We start from the raw sequence: 26,871 nt of genomic DNA on the forward strand, positions 1-26,871 counted from the left end.
CAAAAAAAGTATTGCATTACCCCAGTTCCCAGAAATCCTGATTGTGGATACTGTATCACAGACACAGTCCCTTTGACTGTTCAGAGATGTCACTAAACTCGCTCAAAGATGTGAAAAACCATGCATGAGCAGTGCCTATTAGACGGAGGGAGTCCGAAAGCCAATCAGTTCCAGTAATTCCACCCGGTCAGTACCGCGGTTCGATCGCACACGCATTGTTACTTTGTGGCAGGAAGGGCTCTCATCAAGGGAGGTGCCCAGTGTCTCAGGGTGAACCAAAGTCATGTTGTTTGAACATGGAGGAGATTCATGCCTTCAACCAGACAATCATCGGAGATGTGTTTGGAGGCAACCCGGTCAGGCTGAATGCCTTAGACACACTGTGAGTGCAGCAAGGTGGAGCTTCCATGATATTTTGGGGTGGCGTTATGTGGGGCTGACATACGCCCCTGGTGGTCATGGAAGGCACCGTAATGGCTGTACGATACGTGAATGCCATCCTCCTACCGATAATACAACCATGTTGTTGTTGTTGTTGTTGTTGTTGTTGTTGTGGTCTTCAGTCCTGAGACTGGTTTGATGCAGCTCTCCATGCTACCCTATCCTGTGCAAGCTTCTTCATCTCCCAGTACTTACTGCAACCTACTTACTTCTGAATCTGCTTAGTGTATTCATCTCTTGGTCTCCCTCTACGATTTTTGCCCTCCAATGCTAAATTTGTGATCCCTTGATACTTCAGAACATGTCCTACCAATCGGTCCCTTCTTCTTGTAAAGTTGTGCCACAAACTCCTCTTCTCCTCAATTCTATTCAATACCTCCTCATTAATTATGTGATCTACCCATCTAATCTTCAGCATTCTTCTGTAGCACCACATTTCCAAAGCTTCTATTCTCTTCTTGTCCAAACTATTTATCGTCCATGTTTCACTTCCATACATGGCTACACTCCATACAAATATTTTCAGAAATGACTTCCTGGCACTTAAATCTATACTCGATGTTAACGAATTTCTCTTCTTCAGAAACTCTTTCCTTGCCATTGTCAGCCTACAGTTTGTGTCTCCACTACTTTGACCGTCATCAGTTATTTTGCTCTCCAAGTAGCAAAACTCCTTTACTACTTTAAGTGTCTCATTTCCTAATCTAATTCCCCTCAGCATCACCCAACTTAATTCGACTACATTCCATTATCCTCGTTTTGCTTTTGTTGATGTTCATCTTATATCATCCTTTCAAGACACTGTCCATTCCAGTCAACTGCTCTTCCAAGTCCCAGCAGCATATTGGCGAGGCATTCTTGTTCATGGATGACAATTCATGCCCCCATCGCGCACATATTGAGAACGACTTCCTTCAGGATAGTGACATCACTTGTCTTGAGTGGCCAGCATGTTCTCCAGACATGAACCCCATTGAACATGTCTGGGATAGATTGAAAAGGGCTGTTTATGAACGGCGTGACCCACCAACCACTCTGAGGGATCTACGCCAAATTGCTGTTGAGGAGTGGGACAATCTGGACCAACAGTGCCTTGATGAACTTGTGGATAGTATGCCACGACAAATACAGGCGTGCATTAATGGAAGAGGACGTGCTACTGGGTATTAGAGGTACTGGGGTGTGCAGCAATCTGGACACCACCTCTGTAGGTATCGCTGTATGGTGGTACAACATGCAATGTGTGGTTTACATGAGCAATAAAAAGGGCGGAAATGCTATTTATATTGATCTCTATTCCAATTTTCTGTACAGGTTCTGGAACTCTCGGAACGGAGGTGAAAAACTCTTTTTGTTTTGTGTATTTCAGCATTTGGAGGGAAAAGCTGTTAATTGAAATTTCTTGAAAAGATTGGATCATAGCAGAAAATGCCTTTGTTTTAATGGTCGTCACCCCAACTCATATTACATGATCTTCGAACTTTTTCAATGTCATGAATCTATCCAATTAAGTAAGGATCCCATACCACACAACAGTAATCCAGAAGCGAATGGGCCTGCATAGTGTAGAGTCTCTTTAGTAGATTTGTTGCATCATTTAGATGTTCCATCAGTAAAATGCAGTGTTTGATTTATCTTCTTCATAACACTTTGTGTCATGGTTCCAATTCAAGGTGTTTGTAATTGTAATCCATTCATATTTTGTTGAATCCACAACCTGTCCATTAATTTGAACTATGGTCTTTGTGACAGGATATCGCAAATCTAATCGTGCAGCTAAAACGATGATTCATAGACAAGCAATTTGATTAGAAGCCACTTGGGAGGAATGGTTTCAAAAGCCTTCTGGAAATCTAGAAATAGGGAATCAACTTGAGATCCCCTCACAATAGCATCATTACTTCTTGTAAATAAAGAGCCAGTTCTGTTCCAGAAGAATTACAGTTTCAGAATCCGTGCTGGTTGTGTGTCAACAGATTGCTCTCTTTGAGGTATTTCATAATGTTGGAACACTGTGTATGTTCCAAAATCGTGCTAGTAATTGATATCAGTGGTGTGTGTGTGTGTGTGTGTGTGTGTGTGTGTGTGTGTGTGTGTGTGTGCAGTGTACTACAAAAGGAACCTAACTTGTTTACAGTCTAGACCAAAAGACTTGCCCTGGTACAAATTATTCATGTTGACAGCTGTTTTTGATTCGAATTCTGAAATACTTATTGTGACTTATTTTGTGAAGGAATTTTGAAAAACTGTGTAGTAACTCCATTTTTGTTGCACAGTTGGTAACAGTACCACTGCAGTCCCGCACTGAAGGTATTGATTGTGCCTTGCCACTGGTGTACTTTACGTACAACCAGAATCTCTCAAAATTGCTGGTAGATTTTGAGACGGAGTTTCATTATGGAAACTAAAAAAGCATCTCCTATTGAAGTCTGCACTAAGTTTCAAGCATCTGAAAACTGTTGTCAATTTTGGGGATTTTATGTTTTTTAAATGTGTCATGAACGTTTCATTGTTTGTGTAATGGTGTCTGGATCTGTTTTGTATACCACAGAGGATTTGTTCTGTCTTGTTATTAATTTGCTTTGTATAAAATGCTCAACTGCAGTTAATACTATTTCTTTGGATCTAAACCACATCTGGTCGACAGTTCCATATTTAATACGTAAGGACTGCGTACTACCTCTTAGGAAGACATCAAGAGAATTTTTATCTTTTTTTAAAAGTGTGTGTTTTGAGTTTATTTTTGGTGTATTTGAATGACGTGGTATTCAGTCTAACTACAACCACCACGTCACTAATTCTTTTATCTGTCATTGCTCAGGATTGATTGTCACTAACTGGTGCAGTATCTCATTACCATCATTCACACTTTGTGTGAGATCCTGAACTAATTTCTCAGAATAAACTATCCACATGAATGGCTGAAATCCTGTGTCCCAGCATACAAAAGTTTGAAAGAATTATGCCGTAATTTCCAACTGTAAAATGGCATATTTGGGTCTTTGTTGTCTGAATTGCTTGTCGTGAGGTACAGTCTCATTTCATCTTCAAATACTGCATAATCGGTTGTTTCACTCTCAGAAGCCCACTCTCCAAATCTGCTCTTCTTGGATGATGGGCTTTTATTCTATGATGTAGTTTCATTTTGCACATCTAAGGAAAGAATAAATCACTGTCAAATGACTGTTAGAAGAATTACAACAGCAAAGTTCAGATTTTTTTCTAATCTGATGCAAAAAGTCAATTGAGAACATTTCATTGAAAAATCTTTCATTCCTGATTTGTGTCCTCTGAGTACTTTTTCACATTCCCATTCTAAGATAGAATGGGAATTTTTGTTTTTCTTGAAGGATCTTTATTTATCAACATCAACTTTGTCTCTTTCAAGAAATCCTCCTCAGATACAATACACTTGTACCAGCTCTTTTTTTCCATGCAAAGCTCTTCTTGAACTCGTTTTTCATTTGGCCTTCAGCTTCTTAAGCAATTCTGTTTTTATCTCATCAGTGATGTCAAAAGCCACATCCTTTCATGGTTCTTTTCAGCCTTGGGAATAGAAAGAAGTCACAGGGGCCGTGTCCAGCAAATACATTGGCTGTGGTACCATAACAGATTTGTTTTGTGCTAAAAAATCACAAACGAGGATTGAGGTATGAGCGGGATTATTATTGTAATGCAATTTCCACGAGTAGTTTTTCCACAATTCTGGTCATTTTCTTCGTAATGCTTCATGCAAATGGCACATAACTTCTTAATATTACTTGTTGACCGTATTACTACAAGGCAGGAACTTGTAATGCAGTATCCTATTGTAGTAAAAGAAAACAGTGAGAATAATCTTCAGATGTGATCAAACTTGTCGAATTTTTTGGTCTTTTCTCATCAGGCAGTTTCCATAGGGACGATTGAGCCTCAGTTTCGACTACATACACATTTCATCACATGTTATAATCTTCTTTAGAATTGTTGGATTGTTGTTGACTTCATTTAGTAGTTTCTGAGTGATTTCTATTTGACGTAATTTTTGTTCGAAATTCAACAATTTCGGAACAAACTTTTGTTCCTACATGTTTCATGCCCAAAACGTCTGAAAAAGTTGCTTGACATGAGTCAAAAGATGTGCCAACATCATCAATAACTTCTCTGATGGTGATTTGGCGATTTTCCAGAGCCATTGTTTTTACTTCTTCCACACTGTCATCGGTAATTGATGTGCTAAGCATCCAGGGTGGTAGGCGTCTTCAGCATCTTCTTGATTCTCATGAAATGTTTCTATCACCCCTAAGCTCTTGTCTTACTCATAGTAGATTCACCAAAAGCCTTAGTCAACATTTCAAATCTCAGTGCTGCCCTTTATTCCATTTTTCATGCAAAATTCAATACACATTTTTTGACCCATCTTTTTCGAAAGAAAAAATTCGCTGTGCACTCAAAAACACACACAACCTTTTGACTGTCAACAATAAACTAAATATTCAAAACAGCAAAAATGCATACACAAATAAGGAATGGCAGCTGCACTGCTAACTTTCTCAAATGATTGTAAAGAAACTGTTGGGTAAAAAAATTGATTCTCACTCACCTCATAGCGTCATTTGTCAGCTTCATGATGAACTGGCTATCATTTTGTTAATGGTCATAGCTATAATGATATTTCTATAATTAGTAATGTACTGTGCTAAATTCTAATACTTTGCAATGAAAAATTGGGTTCGCTATGAGTTTGTTGGATGCACGTTAGTCCACATATTGCTGTGTATGGCATGGAGGTAACATATAGAATTTTTCTTTAAACTTGAGATGAGATTTATATTACTGCCAATTCAAGAATATGGATTATACATAATTCACTCACTTCTGATTGTCTGTGGAAACAAGAGTAGAAGTGGAATAGTCGTATCATCCTTCAGATGTCACAAATGGTTTGAGATATTGAAACAAATGCTTGGCAAACTATAGCATGCAAAGCAGAGAGTATTTTGCCACATAACTTACATGCGAAACTTTTTTGTCTACTGCAATATGCGAGTGACTACAGATTTTTTCAATGAAATAATTTAATTCGTTGAATGGATATTGATAGGTGGTGAAATGAGAATTAGTGTGGATTGTATAACACCACAAATGAAGGAGTCTTACATTCATTTTAATACCAAGCATGAGCTTTCTTAAGCTGTTGACCTGTACTTGTCCTCAATTGTTCAATTAATAATAGACAGTTTCAGTATTCTGCCACAATTGAAGCTGCATTAGCATGTTAGTGAGATGGAACTGTGCAAACATCAATTTGTTTTGGGGAAAGAAGCTAATTTTAACATGACAACAAGAGAAAGAAAAAAAGTGTACAAGGCAGGTGACAGTAAATCGCTTTCTTTGACCCAATTTCAGTGGTAGCCTGTACTTGTCTTGTTTTTAATAATAATAAAAATTGGTTGGCCCATTGAATTATTTGTCATATTGACATAACCTGTTAATATGATCATTTGTAGATTTGCTAACTGTAGCTTAAGAATTCCATGAGGTACGTGTTTGTGTGAAGAGCTACATCTCCCCTACCACGCCGTCTCATCAGAAAGGGACCCCCTACCACTTCTACTGTCCCCTCCCCTACAGCACCTTGTGTACAGCTAATGGCCAAGTAATACTGCAAGCTCTCTACAGTGTGCACAGGCTGAGGCAGGCTAGAACAGATTGGCCATGTGTGATGCATGCCTCTGCATGGAAGTTGGCATTTACCATATTGAAATACTAATACAATTTGAGTTCTATACAAAATTACTTTAAATAATAAAGCCTTGAAGTCCTGCAATGGTTTGAAGGAGCTGTTCTCATACTTTATTGGCCAGAGTTATTGACACAACACATACAGGTATACTACTATGCTGCCTCTGGCTCGTAGATCCAAAGCAATATGTTTTCCGGGCGTATTTCTAACTTGTAGAATTCTCAGGTGTCCACATGGGTCCCTCATGATTCCTCCACAATATTTGAACAGACTGACTCGTTGCCATATTTTTATGGCCCTTATGACTGCTGCTCTTCTCTTGTCAGCATCCTGTATACACTGGCTGTTGAATCCTCCACCACACCACTCCTATTGTTGTCCATTGTCGTGGGGGTAGGGGCATCTAGCTCCGCACTGTGGCCTCCAGTGTCCGGACTATCGCTATTGGATGCAGACCTCACTGTATGGGAATGCATTTCTTTTCCTAGGCTCAGGGCAGGGATCGCTGCGTTACTCAGGTGTAAGTCATGGTCTTCGTTAATTTAACCATATTGAACCCTAATTTCAATGGCCTCTTTAATCACGCAGTCCCGGGTCAAGAAAGGCTGCCTCAGTATTTTTGTGTTATAATCTAGAGTATGACCAGTTTTTATACTATGATTGGCCATGGCCAATTTGGTGGTCTGACATAATTCACTCTAGCCTCTATGTTCGTGGCACCTTCCTTCTATGTTGTGTACAGTTTCCCAATGTAAGCTTTGCTGCACTGGCACTGGATTTGGTAAACCACTGGTTTTTGAAGGCCCAGATGATCCTTTACTGAACCTAGTAGTATGAGGGTTTTAGGGTGTGGTTGATGTGTGGGGCTCAGTAACACATGACAGAAAACAACATTCACACTAGCTTTTGGCACTAGTTCTTTTTCTAGCAAAAGTACACACACGCACACAACCACACAAACTCCCAAATGTACACTCCCACAGCCATGGAAAGCCCTATTAGTGATACTCTATTATTGAAAACTGTTGCCTGATCTGATGGAAGAAGGGAGTGTGCAGTACAGGATGCAAGGAGGCAGTAATGAGAAAGAGGCAAGTGTCATGGCTGCACAACATGAAAAGAGTACAGAGGATACAACAGAAAGAGCTGTAGTAGGACAAAGAGGGAGGTAACTGAGGAGGGAATGGAGAGAGTAGAGAAAAGGGAGGAAGGTGAAAGTGAAGAGAGGGAGAGGTCTGCATGGGATTGGGGGGGGGGGGGGGGGCAGCGGAGGAGAGAGAGTGGTAGGAGAAAGCAGTGCATGATGAGGGAACAGGTTAGCAAAAGTTTAGACCAGGGAGATTGCGAGAACACAGAATGTGTTGAGGAACACTACCCATCTGCATAGTTCAAAGGACCTTATGCTTGAAGGTAATACCTGAATGGCCCAAAAATGAAGTTGGTTTTGAAGTCATTTGTGTTGTGGTGTGCAGCACATTCAGAACTGGATGGTCAAGTCTGCAGTTTCCCGCAGTTTGGCAGTGACCATTCTTGTGAGTAAAGACTTGGTTACGGCTGCTTTCACATTTGATAGAAAAAGCCAGTGACTTGGACTGCTGTAGGAGCTGGTGGGTGAATGCATGAGATTGGTCTTGCACCTAGGCTGACCACACCCACACAATGCAATACAATTGGAATATGGGTGGGCAAGGATATTCTATAGGTTTGGTGAGCAGTGGAACACTACATTGGGGGATGTGGGTCTGATATCCCTCATCTCATAGTACAAGAAGACATAGTTAAAGCCCTGGTAGAGGAAGTGTTGATCTTTGCAAGTCCAGGGTGGTACTGGGTGATCAGAGGAGTGCTGGCCAGTGGCTGGTTAACAGACTCCCTGTTGTCAGAGGAGCAGATGGCATGGAAGATTTGTTGAAGGACAAGCTGAATAGGATATTGTCTGTCAGTAAATGTTTTCATAGGGTTATCAGTATATTTGGACAATTCCTGCTTTGCACTGCAGATATGGTGTCTACAGATGGCATAGCTGTAAGGAAGAGTCTTTTTGACATGGAATGGGTGACAGCTGTCAAACTGGAGGTACTGTTGGTGGTTGATGCACATGATATGGACAGACATATTTATGGAGCCATCTGAGAGTTTGAGATAAACATCTAGGAAGGTGGTTCAATGAATTTGGAATATCCAGGTGAATCAGATTTGGGAATAGATGTTGAGGTTTTGGAGGAAAGAATAAAGGTTACCCTTGCAGTTGAGTCCACATCATGAAAATGTTGCCAATGATTCTGAATCAGACAAGAGGTTCTAGGTGTTGACTGGATGGATAGGAATGGTTCCTCCAGAGGGTCCATACATAAGTTGCATAGGATGGTGCCATGGGCATATCCATGTCATTACCACGGATTTGTTTATAGCTTTGGTCTTCAGGAGTGAAATAATTGCCAGGATGTGGTTGGCTAGGAGGAGGAGGATATTGAGAAAGGTAGTGTTCCATGGCTGCAAGGACAAGAGTTATAGACAATAGTTTGTAGTTGTTAGCCAACAAAGGCAGAGATCTGTTGTTTGGGGGTGTTATGTCCAGTCACAATGGGACAACCAGTAGGGAGACCTGTGTCATTGACTTTGGGGAGTAGGCAAAAGGTAGGATTGCAGGGGATTGCTGGTGTGAGAATGGAGAGAGATTCAGTTGTCAAGTTTTGGGATTGACCTCAGGTCCTTCTGGGATGGGATCATGTTTGTATGCAGAGTTGTGGGAAAGTTGGCGGAGACCCTCAGTGACATAGTTGCTATGATTCATGACCACTGCTGTGGCACCTTTATCTGATGGAAGAATGATAACATCTAGATTGTTTTTACTGTTTCAGATAACAGTGTGTTCCATAGGAGTTATGTTGGGTTCCCCAGGGAGAAAGGGAGTTGAGACCAGCTTAGAACTGAGGAATTCCTGAAAGATTGCCATGGGAATTACTGCGTGAAGGGGGAGGAGGATCGTAGTTGGAACTGTGTTAAAAGAGGTTCTATATGGGGTCTAGGTTGGCTGTTGGCTGTTGCCAGTGGGTTGCATGGCAAAGAAATGTTTTGACTGCAAAGAATGAGTAGAGGAAAGGAGGTCATTTACTAGTCCAGAATGGTTGAAATTAGGTTTGGAGCTAACAGTAAGGCCTTTAGAAAGTACTGACTCTTTGCAAGGGTCACAATTTTGGGAAATAGATTGACAATAGTGTGTTTTCTGGAGGGTGGACGAAGTTTTCGGGGATGTGGATGGCAGAGTAAGTCAGCAAGGCATGATCGAAGAGCTATGAGTGGTTGATGGTGGATTGGATCAGAGTAGTAAGCCTTTTTTTGGGCAATAGGTTGCCCCATTTGGACACAAGTCAGAAGTAACTGGGACAGATTCCTCAGATGGAGCTGGGATTGCTGTTCCAACTGTTGGAGGACAAGAGTAATTCCAGAAACTGGAGTCACAGAGTAAAAGGATTTTGCAAAAGGAGCAGATGTTGTCAAGTATGGTTTGTATGATTATGAAAGACCAGATTGGTGAGGGTGAGGGACTGATAGAACTGGAAAAGGAGAAGAATCTTGTGGTAGTGTGGATGACAGCCTGAGATGCCACTTTTGATGGTACACCCACATCTACATTTACATCATACTCCGCAGAGTGCCATTCTGGTACCAGGAACTGGTCCCTCCTACCTTGTTCCACTTGCAAATGGTGCATGGGAAGAATGATTGTCATAAGCCTCTGTATTAGATCTAATTTTCTCTTTGTGTTCATTTTGCAAGATGTATGGGAAGGAAGTAATTGTTGTCCAGCTCTCTTTGGAAAGCACTCCCTCAAAACTTCAGTAGGAAACGTCTCTGTGATGCACAACACCTCTGTTGTAATGTCTGCCACTGGAGTTTGTTGAGCATCTCTGTATTGCTCTCATGTTGAATAAACAGTCCCTTAATAAAGATGCTGCTCTTCATTGGATCTTCTTCTCCTTCTCCTCTCTCCCTCCCTCCCTCCCCCTCCCACCCCCCTCTTCTATTATCCTATTAGACCTACCTGGTAAGGATCCCATATTGATGAACAATACTCAAGAATCAGTTGAACCCCACAAGCCACTTCCTTTGTGGATGAGTTACATGTAGTCATTCCACTTACAGTTGCTCTGAATAGTCACCCCTAGTTAATTTGCGGTAAGTATTGTTTCCAGCAGTTTTACATCAATAGAGTAGTTGTACAGCAGTGGAGTTTATCACCCATGTATTCGCAATATCTTATATTTAATAGGTTCAGGGTCACCTGCCTGAGCCTAATTCTGCGAATCCATATTGTCTCTCACCGTTGCTACCTTCTTATAGACAACCACAACCACTGAAAACAGCCTTAAAGAGCTTTCAAAGCATTTTACTAGCTCATTTACAGGTATGTACACTGTAAATAGTAACAGTCCTCTCACACTTCCATGGAGTACTCCAGAAATTACATTTATGTCTGTTGATTTCGTTCCGTCAAAAGTTACTTGTTTAGTTCTATCTGCAATGAAGTCTTGAATCCAGAACAAAATCTCATCTGGCACTCGATAAGCTCTCTCTCTCTCTCTCTCTCTCTCTCTCTCTCTCTCTCTCTCTCTCTCTCTTTTCCCATTAACCTGCAGTGCGGGACACTGTCAAATGCCTTCCTGAAGTCAAGGAATATTGCTTTAACCTGAGCACTGTTGTCTACAGTGCTATGGATCTCATGGAGGAACAGTGTGTGCTGAATTGTACAAGATATCTAGTCGCAGAATCCATGTTGATTTTTATAGGGGAGATTTTTTTTCTCAATAGACGTCATATAGTTCTTGAGCATAAAACATGTTCCATAATTTTACAACAGTTAGATTTCAACAACATTGGCCTATAATTAAGGGCATCAATCCTAAGGCCCTCCTTGAAAACGGTAATGACCTGCTTTTTTCCCCAGTACCTTTTGTTACTCCAGTGATATATGATAAACAGCTGCTAGGAAGGGAGCAAGTTCTTTTATATAATATGTGTAGAACCTTACAGGTATCTCATCTACTCCTGATGCCTTTCCACTACTAAGTAATCTAGTTGCTTTTCCATTCTATGTTAAGCCCATTAGGTGAAATATCATGTGATGGGATATCACGTGACAGACAGGATTTTAGAAATAAGGTGGGTGATTGGAGTTTGGCAAGGGCAAAGAAGAGTTTTTGGATTTGGCAAAGTCGGAATGAACAGGTATTCATGGTTAGATGGTCAAGGGACAAGAGGAGTAACTGAAAATTTGTTAAAAAAGATGGAAAATAAGCAGGTGAAAATTTATGGCTGAAGTGTTACAAGGGTAATAGATGGTGGCTACCATATAGAGAGCTATGTGAAGTTCAGAAAATTCCTGACCCCTTCAGAAGTCTCAGTACTTTCTAAAGGCTACAACATTAGCCCCAAACCAAATATCGATGGTCCCTTCCCCCCTATTTGAACCAACCAACCAAATTTCAACCATGCTGACTTGTAAAGTACGTTTTTCCCTTTACTCATTCTTTGCAGTGGAAACATTTCTTTCTTCCAACCCCTAATTGACAACAGCCAAGATAAACTACATATAGAACCTTGTCTGCAACAGTTCCAACCATGATCATCCCCTCCTTCCACCCTGTAACCCTCTGGTAATCTTTCAGGAATTCCTCATTTCTAACATGACATCACCTTCCTTTCCTAAGTCTCTGCCTTGTGAGTATAACATCACTCCTATGGAACATACTGCTGTCTGTAACCTGAAAAACAATCCAGATCTTATCATTCTTCCCACAGACAAAGGTGCACTGCAATGGTCATGAATCATAGGGACTATGTCACCGAGGGTCTCCGCCAACTTTCCAACTCCATGTACATTTACATTTACACTCCGCAAGCCACCCAACCATGTGTTGCGGAGGGCACTTTTCGTGCCACTGTCATTACCTCCCTTTTCTGTTCCAGTACAAACATGATCCCACCTCGGAAATGCAGAATGACCTTGAGCCCTGAGATCAATCTCAAAACTTGACAACTGAATCTCTCTCCATTCTCACACCAACAGTCCCCCGCAATGCTACCTTTTAGCTACTCCCCAAACTCAATGTCACAGGTCTCCCTATTGGTCATCCTAGTGTGACAAGATACAACACTCCCATACAAAGAACCTCTGTCGTCATTGACTAACACCTACAAACTACTGTCCATAAACTCTTATTCGACATTCAAGACACTGCTCACTTCCTTCACCACTTCTCTGCAGTTCCTGTCCCATTAACAGCAGACTCCTTTATGGTCACTGTGGATGCGACATCCTTGTACACAAACATCCCCCCATGCCCATGATCTTACAGCCATGGAACACTACCTCTCCCAATATCCTCCTCCTCCTCCTCCTAGCCAACTACATCCTGGCAATTATTTCACTTTCGAAGGCTAAAGCTATAAACAGATTTGCGTACTGACATGAATATGCTCATGATACCATCCTGTACAAATTATTTATGGGCCATCTGGAGGAACCATTCCTGTCCATCCAGTCAACACCAACAACCTCTTGTGTGATTCAGATTGACTGATGACATTTTCATGAAATGGACTCACGACTAAGATAACCTTTACTCTTTCCTCCAAAACCTCAGTGTGTGTTCCCAAATCAGCTTCACCTGGTGCTTCCAAACTCATTGAGCCACCATCTTAGGTGTTGATCTCCAACCCTCAGATGGCTCCATAAATATGTCTGTCCATATCAAGTGTACCAACCACCAATAGTACCTCCAGTTTGACAGCTGTCTCCCATTCCATGTCCAAAAGCTTCTTCCTTACAGCTATGCCATCTGTGGACACCACATCTGCAGTGTAAAGCAGGAGTTGTCAAAACATACTGGTAACCTTACTAGAACGTATACTGACAGACAATATGCTATCCAGCTCATTCATCAACAAATCTCCCATGCCATCTGCTCCTCTGACAACAGTGAGTCCATTAACCAGCCACTGACCAACAGTATAACTGTCTTGTTGATGAGGGATATCCTAATCACATCCCCCAAAATAGTGTTCCACAGCCCAACCATCCTACAGAATATTCTTGTGTGTGTCTATACCAATCCTACACCCATCTCAATCCTACACCCCACAGATGTTGTTGGCCCAGGTACAAGACCTGTCCCATACACAACCCTACCAGCTCCTACTGCAGTCATCACAGGCATTTCCTACCTAATAAAAGGCAGAGCCATTATGAAAGCATCCATGTTATGTATCAAACAATGGAAACTCTATTCAACAGTATCAACAATGTAGGAACATATAGATTGCTGCTTACCATTAAAAAAGACACATTCAGTTGCAGACAGGCACAATGCAAGTCTCTTTTAATTGCACCTGTCTGCAACTTGACACATATTCCTTATGGTAAGTAGCAATCTATCTTTTCCTACTTCGTTCACGTTATATATCAACTATGCTACAGTTACTGTACAGCCTTCTATGTGGACATGACTAGTAATCAACTGTCTACTCGTATGAATGGCCACTGCGAAACTGTGGGAAACTGCAAATTTGACCATCAAGTTGCTGAACACACTGCGCACCACAACACAAATGACTTCAAAACCTGCTTCATTATGCAGGTTATTTGGATACTATGTTCAAGCATAAGTTTCTTTGAACTACACGGATGGGTATTGTTTCTCAACACAATCCCCACTCTTGCAATCTCCCTGGCCGAAGCATCCACTAAGCTGTCCCCGACTGCCTCTCCTTGCCTTTTCCTGCCTCTCTTCTGTCCACAACACTTCTTCTCTGTCCAGATTATGCACTGTTTTATCTCAACACTCTTCCTTCCCCCTACCCCATACAGACCTTCTCCCTCACCCTATCCTCTCTGCCATTTAAACTCCTTTAGCTTCTCCCCCCCATTCCTTTCTCCCTCTTCACTATCAACTTCCTCTTCTTTTTTCTCCCCTCCTCATTCCCCCCTTAGTCCCCCCCCCCCCCCCCTCTTTGTATTCCTATAGCTCTTTTTGTTGGTTGTACCCTCTGTAGTCTTTTCGTGTTGTTGTGCAGCCACAAAGTCATGTATCCAAAGATCGGCCTCCTTCTGATATGATTTAAAGCTATAAGAAGGTTCTTTCGTTAATCATTCCATAGGCCTGCAACAAAGATTTATTAAAATATATAGACTTGTAGCAGCTTTAATAACTGAAATGGAAGGGATCTTTTAGAAAGATTATTCTGTTTAATAAGACTACATGAATGAAGATGCAAGCTTGGAGTAAATTTTAGGTTGCACATAGCACTAAAATTTTTTTGCTCTCAAAAGTACAAAGTTGTGTCCTTTACATGCCTGCTCACACAACTTTGGGGTACTTGTTGCAGGTACATTTCGGCCAAAGTTTTTATTTATCTTTCACAAATGTTCAATATGTTCTCTGCCAGACATATGGCAAATATCGAGACGAGAGTCAAACTCACCCCTTAATTTCGCAAGCCTGTCTGAAGTGACTGGATTCACTGTCACTGCTCAGACACATTGTGATATAAGGTAACCTTGGAGGCCAGTGCTGCAATGTGAGACCTGTACATCCCTTATGGAAAAAAAGGCACACTGCATAGTTGAAACTGCATCACATCTTTTGAAACAGAGAACGCAAAGCATCTTTCATTGCTGTGTTACCATCATCTTGTCTCAATGCACATAGGGTAATGAACGATTGAGCTAGCTATACCAGGGAGACCCCTACCAGCAGCTACATGAACTGGTGCCGAGATAAACTTAGTTTTGACGCCTAAGTTAAAATACACTCTGAGCTTCTGTTTTTGTTCATGAAGAAGAAACAGTCTTGTGAAGCTGGATGAATCTTTCTGGAAACTCCCTCTATGAGAGGTGCTATTATGAATAAAACTTAGTAAGTGTCCAAGCATTTTTGTTTCCCACGATTGACATAGTTCCATATATAATTCACACAGAGAATTAAATTGACAATCATGAAAATAGTTTTCTTTTATGACTCTTGCCTGGCTTTACAAAATCCTGCATTGTAAAAGAACCACATTTTGTGCAGGCCAGGCTAACAGTGTCTATTTATAAGACAAAAATCAACCTTTGTGTAGAGTGTTCAACTATAACCAGGTACGGAACTTGGAAAAGCAAAGAGAAAGACAACAGACACACTCAAAGCTGAGCAGAAAACTTATTTAGAACTCACTAGGAGCTAGGATAATTGTACTCATTCAAAGCCTCCTTATATGGCTTTGATTATCATCATCACTAAATAAACTTTTCACCTCTGACAAGTAATAAAATAACATGTTAGATATTTACAAATAATTGGTAATGAAGCCATGTCGTCCTTGTCTCATCTTATCCAGGAGTACTGGAAAAATATGTAAGAAAATAATACTTGTCACTTCAAACATTGTAACAGACTGTTCACACATACAGTCTAGGCATATAGATATATAAATGTCCGCCTCTTCTTCACGAAACATAAATGTGCAAATATTTCATTGAATAGGTTATTTCATTCAGCAGTAGTGGTCAGTCCCTGAGTCAATATATCTATCTTGTTGATCACCACAAGAAGTAGATTATGTCTTTTATAGTGTATTGTCCATGCTCTAATCATATTAATATTAAAGTGTCTTTTAGTCTTAGGTGTCCAATAACTATCATTTACATGCATGTATCAGTAAATGATTGTATAATGTAGGCAGTGAAGTGACCAGCATTCAGGTTATTCAGTATACAGGTGTTCATAAATTCCCATTACAAACTCCTAGGACTTTTAGAACGGAGTGAGTAGATTATATCGAATTGGAACCCATGTCTGCAAATGTACTGTTTCCTTACTGCAACCATTTGAAAACATGTTTGTAATGTGACCACATTTACAAGTAACTGGTTAGGCATGACCCGGTACATTATTTGTTTTACAGTTTCACTCATTAACAGCCCAAGAAATTGCTCATGTATTCATTGACAGGTTCCCTTGACCATGATGCAGTACGGCCTCCTCAGATTTTGTTTTGTGGTGTCTCCTTGGAGCACCAGTCACGCCTGCTGACAGATAAGATATCTTACCTTGAAGCCATTGTGTAATTGTGGTGAAAAGGGTATGCCGCAGAGTTGGTCATTGTGGAGAATAATTTTGATAAATGCAACAAGCAGCTCTTCCATTACCATGGGCTTCACCACTCAGAAGGATAATGTCAGTGCATTCTGCAAATGATGTGTCAGCCAACTCGAGAGTAGCGGTATGATGGGAGAGGAGACGGTGTGTGAGTGTGCCATCCGTGAATGCAGACTGAGCCATCCGAAGAAATGAAAGCTCGAATGCATGACGGGGCACACTCTTGTGGGAGGGACAAGCTGTGCACTATCTTGATGTTGAATTCCTCAGTGAGGGTTGGGTCTGTGCTGTCGGTGAGCAGTACAAGCACACGATTATCTAACACCATAATCGACATGTTGTTGACGCGGTCAGGTGGTACACTGCAGTGCAGGCTAATTTAGGTTAAGTAGTGTGTAAGCTTAGGAACTGATGACCTTCGCAGTTAAGTCCCATAAGATTTCACACACATTTTGAACACACTTTTTTTTTCTAAAGTGCGGAAATGTTTGACAGCCTCGTACACTGCCATAAGCTCTCTATCATAAGCGGAATATTTCTTTTGTGCTGTAGACAGTTTTGGAGAAGAAATGAAGTGGTGAAACTGTGTTGCCTTTGCTGTGTTGTAATACTGCCCTGACCACAATGTTGCTGGCGTCCGTAGTGATGAACAGATTGGCAGATGGATCAGGGTGGGCGAGTACAGAAATGTCACAGAAGGCTGACGTAATTGGAATTTTACTTTGTTGACTTTTACACCATTGTATGCCAAAGTCTGGAGGACCTGGGATAAATAATCTTCGTGGTCTTCAGCCGATTTGCTGAAAATGAGTATGTCATCCAGGTATGCGAAGCAGAACTCAAATTGTCATAAGACTGAATCAATGAAACGTTGCCACGTTTGTGCCACATTCTTTAAACTGAATGGCATGAAGTTGTACTGGAACAAACCGAGTGGCGTGATGATCGCATTCTTTGGAATGTCTTCTGGCGCTACAGGAATCTCGTGATAGGCACATTTGCAGTCAATCACACTGAAGATTGTGGCGTGCAATAACATATGAGTGAAATCTTTTATGTTTGGCATGAGGTAATTGTCCTTGACAGTGCGAGCATTTAAATGTTTATCACCACACATTTGAAAAGAACCGTCATGTTTGGTGATGAGGTGGATTGGTGAAGACCAGTTGCTGCCTGATGGCTGTAGAATGCCTGCCTCCAGAAGTTCGCTAATTTGCTGCCGGGCTGCGCCCAACATAATGGGGTTGAGGCGTCTAATAGGAGGGCCGGCAGTGGTAATTATCTTGTGTGTCATTCCGTCAGTGATGGAAGAGACTAAGAACTGCACACGAGGCTGAGTAATGTTCTGCCTTGGAGGTTTGCGATGAGATGGGCGCGATGAGGCATAGCCGCTAGTGCGAGTGGGAAAAGGCAGCATGAAAGTCACATGCTTATTATGCGAGCACGGCATGCACTTGTTTGTAGAGATCAGCTGCACGCACAGCACAGAGCAGAGTGGGGCGTGCAATGACAGTCTGTTGTTAACTTTGCCTTGGGTAACAGGCGCAGGCGAGAGAGGCGCTGGCGTCGCTCAAGGGACAGCTATGGCCACCAAGTTGCTTGGCTGGCGTGCGGGAGAGGGGGAATGTTTATGTCTGTGTAGTGGGCATGGTCGTGCTGCGCGAGTGACTGTTATTAGAGACACTGTTTAAAACATGAGGCACTGTGCATAGCGGGCGCTTGAACGGTGCAGAGGTCACTGAACACGAATCATCACACGCAATGAATGGTTTTGAACTAACCTGATGAGTGTTTGAACTGATGCTTCGTGATGAAGTTTGATCCAGTGAAGGAACTGCGGATTGCAGTTTCGACAGTGAGCTGCGGGCCGCAGCAAGCTCATTGTAAGTGTGAGCAATCCATTGTTTCAGCTCGTCATTCTCCTGGTGGAGGTGCACCACTGAGTCATATTCTGAAAATAGGTTAGTGATGCAGGTCACAATCTAGCCCATGAGGGCAGAACACTTGCGAACCAAATCCCATGTTGCGGCGGAAACGGAAAGAGGAGTATGGGTGCCGGAGCACTGTATCTGACTGTTAGATGGGTGGTGTAACACTGAACACTGGAGTGCATTCAGGGAGAGCTTGTAATGGGACAAAAAATCCATACCGAGAATTGGTTCGTCAATGTCGGTGATGTAGAAGGTCCACAGGAAACGCAGAGAGGGGGATTGGTACACCATCACTTTCACAGAACTGACAGTTTGTAATGTCGATGCGTTGACAGCTCATAGGAGAGACTTTGTCGCTGAAAAGTCGGTAGGAGCCAATGATCGAGGTATGATAGACACGTCAGCACCAGTGTCAGTTAAGTAGACAAACTGCACTGAAATTTCTGTCACGTATAAATGACCGCTCAGCCAAGGAGACTAGTGGATGGAGTGCAATGTTAGGGGATGCCTGTTAAGTTCCCCGCAGGACTCGGTGTCACTTAGTTCCTGTGGTCGGCATTTGGGTGTTGGCAAGGTAACCTGCACTTCTTGGCCTCAGCCCCAAAAATCTTGTGATACCAACAGTACAGATGAACCGGATGTGACGGTGACTGTGATAGCGGGGGAGGCTTGTCCTCGTTGATCTGTTCTGGGATATAAACTGGGACGTATGGAGTGTGGGTGAGTCTTGAGTGCTCAGAAAGAGGAGAGAGCGAACGAGTACTGCCTGGCGGTGTAGAAGTCGTGGCAGCGGAATGGGCCCTGCTCCTGCCTGCAGACATCCGGTAAACAGGAGGTGTAGTGTCACACAGCAATGGGGGATGAGCTGGATGTTTCTGGTGCAGGAGCGCATACAGCTGATCTGTGATACATAGGCGAGAACCGATAGACTTGAAAGAGTACGGCTGTAGATGTATCTGTAGGTCGGTAGGTAAATTGGCAGACCATACCGCCCAAAGAGTGACATCTGGCATTGTGTGTTCACTCACGAGTAACCTGCAGCGGTGCCAAAGTTGTGACAGAGTGTGGTCCCGCAGGTGCTCCTCATACAGAATCTTGATTATCAATTCCTGTGGCGAGCAGGCAAGTCGGTCCAATATCTATTTCTTGGCGAACTTGTACTTTGGTAGTGGTGGCGGCAAAAGTAGATCACAAATTAAATCCGAGTGGTCGTGAATGTGTGTGACCAAACATAGGAACTTAGAGTTGTCATCAGTCAGCAGCTCAAAGAGCTGCTCCACGAGTGTGAACCATGAAACTGGATTGTCCTCATATAGGGGAGGTAGCTTGGGTAGGTGGCCTTGGAGGTGGAGAAGAAGGTGGCATCGGTGTGTCTTGGAAGGCCTGCAGTCCTGCTGCACAAGAGTTCATGCTAGGATCTGGCATCACTAGAGTGGAAATGTTACTAGCACACACATTCGGAAAAATGGCTGGTTGTAATGTCTCTGAAGATGCCCAAAAACACGACGCGGCAGACACGGTCACTACTGTGGGAGCGAATGGGCAAGCGGCATGTAATAAGGGCCCTTAAACTGGACCGGAAATTGCAGGAATAGCACTGACATTGTCCAACTCAGAAATGACTTGGAAGGCCGACGCAGCAGATGCAGATGGTACTGCGGAGGGAGCAAGTGGTTGCATGGTCAGACTCGAGGCCCCCCCGTGGGTGAGGGGGGTAGAGGGGGGGAGTGACCTGGAGCTTAAAGTGGCAACAACGAGAGTTTCCTGCACACACTGGCCATGCACCCTTCGTGGTAGGACCATAAAACACTGGTGAAACCTGTTGGTGGTCGCACTGTCATAGTACAACATTGATGGGTGAAGAGGCTATGTTGGGTGCACTCGTACCCACGTGGTCGCGAAACTGGGCCACCAATCTGGTGGTTTGTTCTGGCGAACTGGATGCATAAAAATGTTTGTTACTGATTTGTGAGGAAGGCGAGGCTGGTGTAGCTTGGTAATAGTTAACTGCGTGTGCATTTTGCACAAATGGTGGTGTTGCACACGGCACTACTGTAACCAACGTCATGGCACATAGAGGATCAAAGCATGTGGCGAATTTCGGTCGCTTTGAACTTTGTACGATGATCAATCGTCACACTATTTAGTAGATCGTCCACTTCACTTTTCACTTGTTGTTGTGTGTAATTCAGCGAAACAAAGCCTGAGCCCATAACACTCGGTCATTGTGGAGTTGCTAAAGTAGAGGTTATCCTCATCGAAGATCGTAGATCATTGCCCATTAGATGTGAAATAACCGACAGCGGAGGGTTGTGTTGGCCTGGTCGTAAGAGCTGGGCCTCCAAATCTTTGTAAAGAATTTTCGGTGATGCAGCCATGGCGTTGAATGTGAAATCTGTTAATGCTATACAACCAGTGTGGAAGTCGCGGAAGACGTAGAACTTTTTGTCCGAGGTCACCAATATGGGATTCTGGATACAGATCATAATATACATAATAAACAGTTCGCAAGTATTCTATATACACATATTTTTTACCATAAAGACTGATACACATGAACACTGCATGAAGTACAAAGGCAGACTGAATTAAACATGGCAGCTCGTCAGAGCAGTTAATGTCCCAAAGATAGTAATTTGTGTGGTTGATGTGACCTATCAACGCCCCAGAAGTATGTTAAAACAAATATTAAATATGTATACAATATCTAAGAGCAATGGAGCCATATTAAGGAATAAATTGTGTTCTGGCAGTGCGACAGGGGGAAGGAGCTTGGAGGGTTGGTCATTGAATTATTGCCATGCACTTTCCTCCTTTATATGTCGGCAAGCTGAAGAGTAAGCTGGTGATTCCCCATTCTATCTGTCTCTGTACATTACAAAACGTATCTACAGGGTCCTTCACAAAATCATACCTACCTGGTGACACAGTGCACAGACATGCCTGGGCAATGTTTATTTTCCACAAAGTGTGTTAACACTACATGGAAGGCATATAGTAGTCACCAATAATACCAATGCAAGAAATGCATACGGACAGACACTGTTCTACACTGCTAGAGGGGAAATCAAGCCTCAGTCATCATACACGGCAGCTCCAATGTTCTTCTGAGATAGACAACTTAATCCACCATGAGCACTGCTTGCTTTCTAGTTTACAGACATACTATACCTTCCCAGCATTTCCTTTTCAGTTCTTAGCCCATACATATATAGTGGAGCTATTTTTGGTTATTAAGTGGGTATGTAAATGCAGCAGATAAGTGAGCCATTACATGAAAAAGCTCAATAGCTGGAGCTGTCTACTGCTTAACACACTGAAGAGCCTGTCTGAAGTGTAACATGCTGTCAAAATGTTTTTGACAGTGTTGATCTTATTGTCCCCACTATAGCTGGCTGGAGTACTTTTCACAGCATGACGGGTATCAACTGCATCACCACAGCCTCAACTTTCACAGCATCTGGAGTGGCTCAGAGGCTTAAAATAGTCCCCCTCTTGCAACAGAAATAGGTCACCTAGGTGTTACAGAACTTTAGATATTTCAATATAAGTGAAGCAATGCATTACAGTAGATTACTGTTCTAGATCTGAATAAATTCAGTTCCATTCCATCAGACATGTTCACGACAATCTTCGAAGATATACTGTGGAAGTGTAGAAAATCACTCCTCTCAGTGCAGCCCATTCTATAAGTACCAGCAATTCCTGAATGGAAGAGATTTATCCAGTCTATGAGTAACACAATTAATGAAAGAGAACTGCAGTAACTTTATGGCTATTTAAGCTTGTAGGAAAAACATGCAAACAAACACACATACAGTCACTCATCTACACACACCTGTCTCCCTACATTGTGCTTAGTCAACTGCCATTCTTTCCTGACCCACAGTCAGTGTACTGGGGTGTGTGGGGTGGTGGTGGGGGAGGCTGGGAGGGAGTTGGGGGGGGGGTGGCTCGTGAGAGAGTGGGGAGCCATCCGTGGGCTAGCTAGGAGTGCAGGTATAGGGAGCAGGTGGCACCAGCTATTGTGTAGGGGAATGTGTTTTACATGGCTAATTGAGCAACTGCAAAAAAACACTCATTTAATAAACTGAAAATAACTCCACTGTATAAATACATACCAGTGAAGTTATTTTGCCTTTTCACATAAGACATCTACATCTATGTGATTACTCTGCTATTCACAATAAACTGCTTGGCAGAGGGTGCAGTGAACCACCTTCAAGCTACCTCTACCGTTCCACTCTTGAACAGTGCGCGGGGAAAATGAGCACTTAAAATTTTCTATGTGAGTCCTGATTTCTCTTATTTTATTGTAATGATCATTTCTCCCTATGTGGGTGGGTGCCAACAGAATGTTTTTGCAACCAGAGGAGAAAACTGGTGATTGAAATTTCATGAGAAGATCCCTTCGCAATGAAAATGCCTTTGTTTTAATGTTACCACTCCAATTCATGTATCATGTCTGTGGCATTATCTCCCCTATTTTGCGGTAATACAAAATGAGCTGCCCTTCTTTGAACTTTTTTGATGTCATCAGTCAGTCACACCTGATGCAGATTCCACACTGCACAGCAATACTCCAGAATAGGGTGGATAAGCATGGTGTAAGCAGTCTCTTTAGTAGACAAGTTGCACCTTCTAAGTGTTCTGCCAATGAATCGCAGTCTTTGGTTTGCTCTACCCACAACATTATCTATGTGATTGTTCCAATTTAGGTTATTTGTAATTGTAATCCCTAAGTATTTAGTTGAATTTACAGCTTTCAGATTCGTCTGGCTTCTCATGTAATCTAAATTTAATGGGTTTCTTTTAGTAGTCATGTGGATAACTTTACACATTTCTTTATTCAGCGTCAATTACCACTTTTTGCACAATACAGATATCTAAATCATCTTGCAATTGGTTTGGTCATCTGATGACTTTACAAGATGGTAAATGACAGCATCATCTGCAAACAATCTAAGACGACTACTCTTATTGTCTCCAGTGTCATTAATGTAGATCAGGAACAATAGAGGATCTACAACACTATCTTGGGGAATGCCGGATATTACTTCTGTTTTACTCAAAGACTTTCCATCTATTACTACAAACTGTGACGTTTCTGATGGGAAATCATGAATCCAGTCGAACTGAGGCAATATTCCATAGGCATACAGTTTGGTTAGAAGACGCTTGGAAGGAACAATGTCGAAAGCCGTCTGTAAACCTAAAAATATGGAATCAATACGACATCCCATGTCAACAGCACTCATTACTTCACGAGTATAAAGAGTTAGTTGTGTTTCACAAGAATGATATCCAAAAACCTACTGCAAATTGATGTTAGTCATATGGGCCTGTAATTTAGCATATTACTCCTACTTCCCTTTTTGGGTATTGGTGTGACTTGAGCAATTTTCCAGGTATGGATCTTTCTGTGAGTGAACAGTTGTATATAATTGCTACATATGGAGCTATTGTAACAGCGTGATCTGAAAAGAACCTGACTGGTATACAATCTGGACCGGAGGCCTTGCCTTTATTAAGTGATTGAAGCTGTTTTGCTATACTGAGGATATCTACTTCTATGTTTCTCATCTTGGCAGTTATTCTTGATTGGAATTCAGGAATATTTACTTTGTTGTCTTTGGTGAAGGAGTTTTGGAAAACCGTACTTAATAACTCTGCTTTAGTGGTAATGTCATCAGTGACTTCACTATTGTTATCACGCAGTAAAGGTATTGACTGTATGTATCTTGCCACTGGTGTCCTTTATGTATGACCAGAATGTCGTTGGGTTTTCTGCCAGATTAGGAGACAGAGTTTCATTGTGGAAGTTACTAAAAGCATCGTGCATTGAAGTACATGCTATATTTTGGACTTCTGCAAAACTTTGCCAATCTTGGGGATTTTGCGTTCTTTTAAATTTTACATGCTTTTTTCATTGCTTCTGCAACAGCAGTCGGACCCATTTTGTGTATCATGGGGGATCAGTACCATCACTTATTAATTTATGTGGTATATATATCTCAATTGCCACCAATTATATCTCTTTGCAATCATTCCACATTTTTCTAGGCTTACATGCTCATATTGGAAGAAGTGAAGACCGTCTCTTAAAAAGGCATTAAGGGCATTTTTATCATTTTATTTCAAATATATATACTTTTTTTATGGTTGTAGATATTCAGCCGACCAGCAACTGCCTTGTGGTCACTGATCCCTGTATTTGTCACGATACTCCCTATAAGAAAAATGGACGGGAAAGGCTGAGGAGGCATAGCCTGTCTGCAATCTGAAAAGCAAGTAGCATTTCAGGTGAGGGAAGTTGCCTTTTTCTTTGGAAAAACACTATAACTGCCCTGCAGGATGACTAAGCATCAATTTCCCTTGTACCAGTGTAGAATAGTGTGCAGAGATTTACGTGGATTCTATCCTTATGAGTTTCTCGCATTAGTGTTATTAGTAATTTGTGTGTGCATCCCATGTACTGTTATATTGTTATCACACTTTGTGGAAAATAAACATCCCTGCCCCCTAGCAACTTTCTGAAACACCCTGTAGTTCCTTCTTGTGATGTAGTGTGGTGGGTAGAGTGGAGAATCACCTGCTGACTTTTCAGTATGCAGACCACAACATTGTGACATAACTGGGGCATAGTGTGTTTTTAATATTTTGGAAGACAGATGGTAACTTGCAAGTAGCCATTAAAAAGGTCTAATTCTAAACCTGCTAAATACCTGTATAGTACCAACTTTTCAGTCATTTTCTTGAAATAAAAACACATGACTGCACAATAATTTTTCTTTTCCCTGAGAGCTAGGGAGGGGGCCACAGCTCCCCCTTTTTCTCTAATTCACATCAATGCAAGGGTGCCCATACCTAGGGGCACTAGTTATGGGTGCCGTTTGTGATGTTACAAAATAAAAGTGAGGTTGTTATTCAATGGAAAAGTTGGAAACTGAGATTTCGCTTACTGTTTTATCAATCACAATTGGCATAAGAATCGTGGATTGACCATTATCTTAAATTATTGCATTATGAAATGTGAATAGTTTTTACTTGCAGTTTCGGTGGCTTGAAGCAGTCACAGCTAGCGTGCTATTGATTAAGAAATTGCATTAGCAACTTTCTAATTACTTCATGATTGTAGGTATGATCATACTCAGTTGTGAAGTTATTGTTATGACAAAACAATTTCCTAAAGGACCAGAAAGTTCTTAAGGGTGCAAAAACAACTGTAACATCACACAAAAGGGAAATTCAATATTAAAACTGGTGCAAGGAGATGATCAAACAGTTTTCTTTTTATCAATGTAACACACACATTGGACTGCTGATCTTGGTGTCTGTAATCTTAGCAAAATGCATAATTAAAATGAAAATAATACTGAGGAGATGATAGGAATGAGCACTGCTAAATGAGTCAGTATTCCCAGAACAAATATTTATTATAGCTAAAACATATATCGTACCTTAAGCTTAGTACTACAATGACGGTAGATTTTTATGTCCGTATCATGCCCATTGAGCGCTCTTTTATATAGCCATTGTCCTCTTGAGTCGCTCGTGCATCGTCACGATAAGTTATAACAGTTCTTCTTTCTACACTTCACTCAAACTTAGATATAACACGTTTTTATACATTTAGTAAAAATTAGATCAGACTGCCACAAATCTGCGTCCATCTTACTTAAGAAAAATGGTATAAGTCTTTAGCGCTCAAGGCTTCATTTGTTCTCCAGCGAACAAAATAGTGAAGGATCGCATATCTATCTGTATTTTTCTGTTTATATTGCTGCCCAAAGACAATGAATTACATTATTTACAAAATTCGCTATGCGACGCCTTATTATACATTAATCATTATTTATAAACAAGTATTTGCCTTCTGGCTGAAAGTATTAACTACTCATATTTGCTGTTTTAATGAAGTCAAAAATAGCGAATATCACACGTTGCACTCATGTGAATTAGAGAAATTTTACTGTATGGTTAAATGATGATGGCGTCCTCTTGGGTAAAATATTCTGGAGGTAAAATAGTCTCCCATTTGGATCTCCAGACGGGGACTACTTAGGAGGACATCATTATCAGGAGGGGGGAGGGGGGGGGGGGGGAAGAAACCTGGCATTCTACGTATCAGAGTGTGGAAGTTATTTCTGAACGTATTTGTATGGAGTGTAGCCATGTATGGAAATGAAACATCAATGATAAATAGTTTAAACAAGAAGAGCATAGAAGCTTTCAAAATGTGGTGCTACAGAAGAATGCTGAAGATCAGATGGGTAGATCACATAAGTAATGAGGTGGTACTGAATAGAATGGGGGAGAAGAGAGATTTTGTGGCACAATTTGACTAGAAGAAGGGATCAGTTGGTAGAACATGTTCTGAGGCATCAAGGAATCACCAATTTAATATTGGGGAGCAGTGTGGAAGGGAAAAATTGTAGAAGGAGACCAAGAGATGAACACACTAAGCAGATTCAAAAAGATGTAGGTTGCAGTAGTTACTCAGAGATGAAGAAGCTTGCACAGGATGGAGTAGCATGGAGAGCTGCATCAAACCAGTCTCTGGACTGAAGACCACAACAACATCATGGTTGTTATAATTGGACCTGAATAAGTAAGAGAATTCTGTATGTAA

The sequence above is a fragment of the Schistocerca cancellata genome, chromosome 1 (genome assembly GCF_023864275.1).
Source record: "Schistocerca cancellata isolate TAMUIC-IGC-003103 chromosome 1, iqSchCanc2.1, whole genome shotgun sequence".
Taxonomy (NCBI): domain Eukaryota; kingdom Metazoa; phylum Arthropoda; class Insecta; order Orthoptera; family Acrididae; genus Schistocerca; species Schistocerca cancellata.